We start from the raw sequence: 8,544 nt of genomic DNA, 5'->3' as shown, positions 1-8,544 counted from the left end.
AAGCCCTTTGGGTAGGTACCTTATCAAATTATATTTGTATGGATATGATGAACATCTAATGAGTAGCTCTCTTTCCCTCTCCTGTGGGACTGCGTAAGGGTATTCTGGTTCATTGCTGGGCATTTGCCTAGAATCCTGAGACTCTACGTGAGAACCAGCAGGAGTTTGGCGCACCCCCAGAACTCAGGGTCCTGAAAAGCAGTCTAGTCTCCATAGAACGACATTGTTCAGTTACGTAGGACAGCCCCTCCCAAAGTGTACAGGTAAAGGATGTGACTATAGGCCTCAGGCCCTAGGGATTTACATACTAATGAAGACCAGAGGGCGGAGCAAATTAAGCATGCCTCCGAGACCCTCCCCAGATCCTCTCCCGATCCTCCCCCAATCCTCCCCCAATCCTCCCCCTTTCTCCCTCCCTATATAACTCGAGACTGCCCTGAGTTTTACCAGGGGTACAACCAGATCCATCTACCATCTGCCAAGACAATAAACCCTTTTGGAACCTAGGACTTCCTCGTGTCATTGGGGCCTGCCGCCTCCAAAGCCTCCAGCCACTGGAACCTTAGCCCTCCTCCTGCATATGGGATCAGCCTCAGTGTGGAAAGCCTCTGGGACTCCACTGCTGCGGCCTATACTATTTCCCCACACTGTCCCTCCCCACACCCGTGTGTGTGTGTGTGTGTGTGTGTGTGTGTGTGTGTGTGTGTGTGTACTGCATAAACACATGTATATATGGATGTAGGCAACCATGCAAGTGCTTGGGGAAGCCAGAAAAGGAAGTCTGTTTAAGTGTCTGCCTCAATTGCTCACCATCTTGTTTTTTGAGGCACAGTCCCTCGATAAGCCTGAAGCTTCGTATTTTGGTTAGGTTGTCCAACAGATTCCTGAGATCTCCTTGTCTCCTCCCTCTCTCATAGGTGTTACAGTCAACAAGAAACCCTGCCTAGCTTTTCAATATGCATGGTTATGACCTGATCTCAGATCCTCTTGTGTGCACAACAAATGTTCTTACCCACTGAGCCACTTTCCCTGCCCGTCATAATAATAGCTGCTGCAATGCACAGTCTATTTCTTATTTCCAAACCACAGTCATGTTCTTGAACTCTTCATGTAAACAGAAGAAGTTATCCTCTCAGATGAAGATAAGCTCTCTTTCAACCACTATGAATGCTAAGTCAGCAAAAGAGATTTTAGGGCAGTGACATCATTTTGAGTTTCATATGGCAGCTTTCAATGGAGGATGGCTTTCTTCCTGAAGCCTCGAGGTTTTCAAGATGAAGGTAGCTTTGGTTTAGGAGTCTAACTTTCAATTAATAAAAACATTACCTAATGGTAACTGGTTTAATGACTAACAAGTGTGATAAGAAGAAGGTCATCTGCATTTGAAAGGCAGGAAAATGTCAGGATCCTGTGTATCTCTTTCTTTAGAGATAACAATATCAAGAATGGATATGAATTTTTATTTAATTGATCATAAGATTCGTATCTTTGCAAATAGGACTAGATTAAGAAGCAACCAGCTTTACCAGCTTCTTGGGGGAAGAAACCATTTATTTTGTGTGTCTTGTTAAGTACAGGAAAACTGGAGCAAGGTAGATGGGTGGAACGGAGTACTGTCGTGACCTTGCTAGTGAAGAGTACTGTGGTCACCTGAGAAGCCAAAATAGCCTAGTCTTGGTAAGGAATCAAACACTTAGCCTCTGCTCTGTCTCTCTGAGCTGTTTCTCCCCCGACAGCAGGCTTTACTCTTATTTATAATTCTGGGCCACTTCATGTTTTAAAAGGGCCTAAAAAATATTTCTAATCAGGTGACTTGATGTCCAAACCCTCTAAACCTAATTAAGAATCTTGCCCCTAACATTTAGGCTTTGGCTCCACCTTCGTATCTGGTGGGATTTCCTGTTGCTCTCTTAATGCCAAGGAACCTGGAGAAAATGTGGGAAGGAAAGGTGCAGGACAGCCTATCCTGTTTGCTTCCACAGAATTACTCTGGATGATACTGCCTTTGCCTACAGAGGAAAAAACAGCAGTGGGAGGCAGAATTATGTGTTTAAGATGAAATCTGGGTTGTAATTTCCCAAGAACAGACACATTACTTTATAACAAGCAAATACCCTGGCCGCCCCGCCTTTGGTTTAGAGGCCAGGGAGGATCTAACAGAGGATTGCTGTGTCAGATCCTGTGGAAACAAACTTTGTTCTTCATTCTGGCCTTCCATCAGGCTGGCTGGCTGGCCTCATATCTCCATTCTCCAAATGGATCCATGCACATGAGATTTTGAAAGCAAGAGAGAAGTTTACCTTTTCAGGCAGGCTCTGACCTTCTGGAAAACAGGAAGGAGCAGTGTGATTCTAAGGTTGCAAACTCCAGAAGGAATTTCTGGGCTCAGCATTTCCTAATTGCAGCACAGAGCCCAGCAAGGACGAAACACTTTGACATGCCTGGTCTGTGGAGTAGATTTGGAAGCTCTTCCTGTAAATCGGCTTTACAGTGTGTCTTTTCTTTTTTTTCTTTCCTTTTTTTTATTGGATATTTTGTTTATTTACAATACAGATGTCATCCCCCCATTTCCCCTCTAGAACCCCCTATCCTATATGCCCTCATTTTTCATGCTTTTATACCATTTTGATTACATGCATGTATTAAGATCAGTTTTAGGTTGAGGGTCTAGCAATACAATAGATGCAAATGGTCAAGGAACAAGCAGTACAATAAATACAAGTAGTCAAAGAAAAACAAGGCATTAAACCCAATTACATGAACACTCTGTGATCACTGTTTCTAAAGGCTTATCAGGATGACCAAAGAATCTGAGCCTACTTCCCTGTTCTAGCCCAAGGTCATTTTCCTGTCTGAAGCCTACTTCCTTGTTCTAGCCTAAAATTTAGATTCCTGTCTGAAAGTGCTTCTTTGTTCTAGCCTAATATTTAGATTTCTGCCTGAGATTGCTTCTTTATTCTAGTCTAATATTTAGGTTCCTGACTGAGATTACTTCTTTGTTCTAGCCTACGATTTAGATTCCTATCTGAAATTACTTCTTTGTTCTAGATTAATGTCAGACTCCTGCCTGAAACCTACTTCCTTGTCCTTGGCCAATGTCATATGCCTGCCAAGCAGCCCATTTCCATGAAGCAGCCCCAAGGGTTCTCCACTTCTCCCCATTTTTTATTTCATCATCAAGACTGAGCCTGTCTTAGGTCATTCTGACAAGAATGCCTTCCTTACTCATCATGGAATATGCATTATCAAAAGCAATGTTCTTATGTCTTAGGTTGATAAGGCTCTGTGCAGAATCTTACCCATCCTTGGCTTGCCAGCCTGGTAAATTAATAACTCTGTCTGGGGGTCCATTTCCAGTTTCAAGTCATGTACTTTGGCTGCTAACCTGTTGATGTAGTTAGAGACAGGCTTTAACATGATGGGCAGGAATAAAAGTATTCCCAGGACAAGAAGGGCTAGTCTGATCAATCTATATACGCCATTCCTGAGGCTTGACAAAAATGGAAATGCTGACCTCAGGCCATGAATAATTTTACCAGCATTATCTGCATTATCAAAGCTCAACAGAGCAGCATTCTTTAAATTCATAATCTCACTATGTAAAGTTAACACATCCAGAGAGGTGTTAGGATTATGCCAAATATTCTACAAGTGTCTTTAACTTTTTTCTAATTATAATGACAATCATTATGAATTTCAAAAGTAACACTACTCCTATGATATTTGTCATGACACTTGGGATGGCTCCTAACTCTTGAACCCTGAACCTCCTTCAAATAATTTGAATAGGTTATGGAGCACATCTGTTGTTTCAGATACCTATATAAATCCTTTTGTATACTCAATACATTAGTAACATTTTTTTTCTAGATGGTTGACAAAAATAGTTGTTTTAATTCCTTGTGTCAATTTTTTGTAAGACAAAAGCTTGTTGATAGACCCCCATAACAGGCATACCAGGTTTCAACACACTAACATAATTGGAAATTAGACAGTCAATGCAACTTACAATAAATACTGTAGAAGAGACAAAACCATTTTTAGCCTGACAATTAAAAGAGCCTTAAAACATGCACTAACCCTTGCTTGAAATCCAGATCCTGCCTCAACTTTATCTCTTGCTATCATCATAGTGAGCTACAGCTAACATCCAAATATGTCTCCAGCAATGTCCAGATCCAGTCTTCCAAAAGTAGCCTGTTATTTCCAATATTGGATTGATTTCTAGACTAGTACATGATCAAGTCCTAATAGCTGATCACCTTTAAGAAGAATACAAGAGACATTATAATTCTCTTTTTGATTCTCTATCCTACAAGGTCTAAAAACTTGAAGCAAGGCAGTTTGTCCCTTTTGGGATATAGTCAAGCAAGGGTGGATCAGGAACATATGTCCAATACAGCTCCCCAGTCACCCATGTCAGGGCACTCAGTAAGCTCACAGGTTGGCATTGTTCTTTGTCTCAGCAACAGTATGTCTCACCAATCTTTTTAAAGTTCCATGGGCCTCTTCCACAATACCTTGTCCTTGAGGATTATATGAAATCCCCGTAATAATATCTTCTCAGTGCCCTGGGCCAGGAGTGAATCCCTGGGTCCCAGTGGGTCCCAGTGGGTCCCAGTGGGTCCCTGTGGGTCCTAGTTACTCCCTGTTTGGGGCAAGTATTTCTGTCTCCTTACCTAAGATACTGCTGGGTTTAGAGTTCCTGAGAGTCCTGCCTCCTCTGGGTTTTGTGGGATTGGTTGCAGAGCTGAAGCCTGAGATCTGCTGAGTGCTCGGGTGCAGACCACCAGTGTGTTGTTTTGTGGAATTTTGTTCTTTGTATCAGTTCTAGTGGATTTCGTTGTCTACAATAAAAAAACAAAAAAAGCAAAAAACCATCAATCAACAGAATAAGTCTCCTTGAAAAATCACAATGGCAGTCGTGTGTGTGTGTGTGTGTGTGTGTGTGACTGTGTGTGTGTCTGTGTGTTCTTTTGTATGTACATAAATGTGTGTGGAGGTACATGTACACACATATTCATGTGTACATGAAGGTCAGAATGACTACTAGGCATTTTCTTCCATAACTCTTCATTATATTTTATGAGACAGAAACTCTCACTGAACACCAAGCTATCAATTCTACTAGACTGGCTAGACAGTCTAGAAGATCCAAGATCATCCAGTTACTGGGTCTCTAGTACTGGGGTTACTTGGGTCCTCATGGTTATGTGACAAGTGCTTTATTGACTCAGCTATCTGCTTAACCTCGTGGCAGCCTCCATGTAGTGTCTCCCATGGGCTCATTCTTCTTTTCCTTCTCACTGCTGGGACCCAGAATTTGGCTTGTATACTTTTCTTCTTTTTAGCTGTCATTCATTGTTTTTCCATTTTTCTGGGATTTAATGCCTTTATTTACCTTAAAGGAAAGAATATTAATGCACATATGTTATTATCCCCCAATCCCATATCTATTTGAAGTTTCTTGTTGCTATCCATGACAGAAAGCAAAAGAAAAGAAAGAAAAAGAAGAGAAAAGAAAGGAAAAGAAAAAGGCTGCTATAACACTGTTTGGATGGTAGGGAACTAAAAGTTCTTCATGGGTTGTCCCTGCCCTCCACTACCATGTCTTCTTCAGTCTCCTGGGATGGATCTCTCCAAGACCTCTTCAATGAAGTCTACTGCCTTGGTCACTAAATTAATGCTTTCAAATTTCAGAACCTTCCTTGTGTATGAGGGGACATCAGATATGCTCATTGTTTTGAAGTCGTTCTTGCTATCTCTGCCCTGGAATACCATCTTATAACCATAGCCAATTTAATCTGTCCTCAAGACTAGCTTCACACCTCTGAGTCCTGAGAAGCATTGGCACCTCAGCAGGGCACTGGTATTGGTTTGTAAGAGTGACATGGCTCAGGGCACCATCTGAATGGATGCTGCATCTGCCAAGGTGTCATTTTCAAGGAATGCTCATTCTTTTAAGGAAGCAACCCCGAAACAGGTGTTTAAAATGAAAGAGTGAGCACAGCAGACTACAGACAGGTGGAAATAAACTTAGAGAACACATTAAGCCTCTTTGATTTCTTTTGGGAGCTTATGCTCCTGGAATCTGGGCTCTGCTTAGATCTAAGAAAAGTCAAAACAGCTGAGAAGGGGAGAGAGTCTGGTAATGTCAGCAAGAAAGAGACTGGCTGGGGAAATGGCTCAGTATGTAAGGTGCATATCGTCAGAGTGTGGTGACCTGAGTTCAGATCCCTAGAAACCACATCAACAAGACTTGGCAGTGCATGTCTGCAATGCCAGCACTAGTATAGGCAGACTCAAGGCAGAGGCAAGAGAATGCCTAGAAGCTCACAGTCCAGCTAGCCTGGCATATAAAGCAGCGAACAAGAAGGAAGGTAGAGACAGACATCCAAAGTTGTTCTCTGATAGCTACATGTACATCAGCAGACACACACAAACACCCCCACACCTGCACTCATACCACCTTACTTGTGTGTGTGTGTGATACATACACACACAAACACACATACACACACACACAGAAAAAGAATAATGGATAGGCTGAAATAGAAAACAGAGGAAGTTTTCTACTTTTAAGGGATTAAAATTAATATATATTTATATTAATATATTTGGTTTCTTGGTCTCTTCAGCACCGGATATGTTTCTGTCTCTACTATTTTTTTTTCAGAGAACTAAGTTACTTTGCCATACAGCGTGTGGCATTGTGTGGAGGAAATGTGTAAAAATTTAATGCTACACTAATTTACATTGGTGCCATCAAGGGGCTAGGGTTTTTTGGTTTGTTTTTTTGTTTGTTTGTTTTGTTGTTGTTTTTGCTAATAAAAATTGTATTTACTTAGAAGCATTTAGAATGTCAACAAAACAGGCAGTTTTTTTTTCAGTTCTAGAGCAGTATTCAGTTAACAGAACAACACTTATCTTCATATAAGCTGCACGAGAGACAACTGGAGATGAAAACTGAAACAAAACCCCCAAAACAAACAAACAGGACAAAACAACTGTCCCCATATATAATTAACATGTGCTGCGCACCAACAAGAACCTGCTTGAAGTTTTCATACCATTTTACAGTTCCTAGACTATACCAGGCAAGGTTAGTGACTACGAAAAATACCACCAGGACAGGGCTATCTAAAGACACATTCGGTAGTGCATTAACTGTACCAAAAAGGCACTGTACAGTTTAAAAACTAATCTCGCACAGCTTTAAATTTCAATTTTTATTTAAAAGGAGTGAGTCCTATACACGAGGGTTAAATGCTTTACAGACAAGAAAAAAAAAAACTGTGCCAGAACCAACTTATTCATCATCATCATCACCATCATCATCTTCATCTTCCTCTTTGTCCTCCTCTTCCTCATCCTCTTCATCACCATTCTCATCTTCATCTTCCTTCTTTTTCTTGCTCTTTTCAGCCTTGGCTGCCCCCTTTTATGCTGCATCAGGTTTTCCTTTAGCTCTGTAGGCAGCAATATCCTTCTTGACTTCCTCAGCTTGGCAGCCTTCTTCTCGTAGGGCTGCTTGACATCCGCTGCAGTGTTGTTCCACATCTCTCCTAGTTTCTTTGCAACATCACCAATGGATAAGCCAGGATGTTCGCCTTTGATTTTCGGGCGGCACTCAGAACAGAACAGGAAGAAGGCCGAAGGAGGCCTCTTGGGTGCACTGGGGTCCTTGAACTTCTTTTTGGTCTCCTCTTTGGGTGCAGGGATGGAGGTTTTCATTTCTCTTGCATAACTAGCCTTGTCAGCTTTTGCCATATCTTCAAATTCCTCCTTTTCTTTAGCAGACATGGTCTTCCACCCCTCTGAGCACTTCTTGAAGAACTCTACAAAGTTAACAGAAGCATCTAGGTGCTTCTTCTTGTGGTCCTTCCATCAAGTTTGTACAAAGAATGCATATGAGGACATTTTGCCTCTCTATGTCTTAGAATCTCCTTTGCCCATGTTTAGTTGATTTTCCTCCATGAGGCACAGAGTTACTCAGTACCTGACAGGTTCTTGCTTTCCCCTGCACGGTCTCTATGGAGCTTAATATACTGCAATGGCTGAAGGGGCTAGATTTAAAGAGAAATTTCAGGTGGGTTTTATTCCATGCATAAAATAAATTACCTTCTGTGGTGGGGTTGTTGTAATTAAAGCAATGGTTTTTTTTAGAAGAGTTGAATGGTATAGTTAAAAAATAAATACATAAAAGGTCTAGATAGGGATGATCAGTGCTTGCTGGCAACTCTGACCTCTTACTCTATATTGGATTGACTTGTCAATTTACCATCCTGAAGCTGAGAACTCTGAAACTTTGCTATCCTGAACCCTCCTAGGATTCACAGGAGCACCAATTGAATTCATATTTTTGGTTGAAAATATATAGATGGCTACATACTTAAGGAGTAATAGTGGTTAACCCAAGCAATAGTTGCTAAAAACGTATTTTCTTTCCTGGCTAGTATGGTACATTACACCATAGTTAGCCAAACCTTTCAAACCAATTAGGAATGTTTCCATTGTAAAGGACAAAAGTGGTCCCTTGTAGAA

The 8,544-nt window shown here is 41.4% G+C and overlaps 1 pseudogene; it reads right to left on the bottom strand.

Annotated features, from left to right (window-relative positions):
- Positions 1 to 7,309: 7,309 nt before the first annotated feature.
- LOC114629222 lies at positions 7,310 to 7,956 on the bottom strand (annotated as a pseudogene).
- Positions 7,957 to 8,544: the final 588 nt, after the last annotated feature.

This window comes from Grammomys surdaster, unplaced genomic scaffold (assembly GCF_004785775.1).
Source record: "Grammomys surdaster isolate TR1022 unplaced genomic scaffold, NIH_TR_1.0 278, whole genome shotgun sequence".
Lineage (NCBI taxonomy): Eukaryota > Metazoa > Chordata > Mammalia > Rodentia > Muridae > Grammomys > Grammomys surdaster.
Note: the sequence above shows the minus strand (reverse complement) of the source record. Positions and strands in the feature narration are given on the sequence as shown.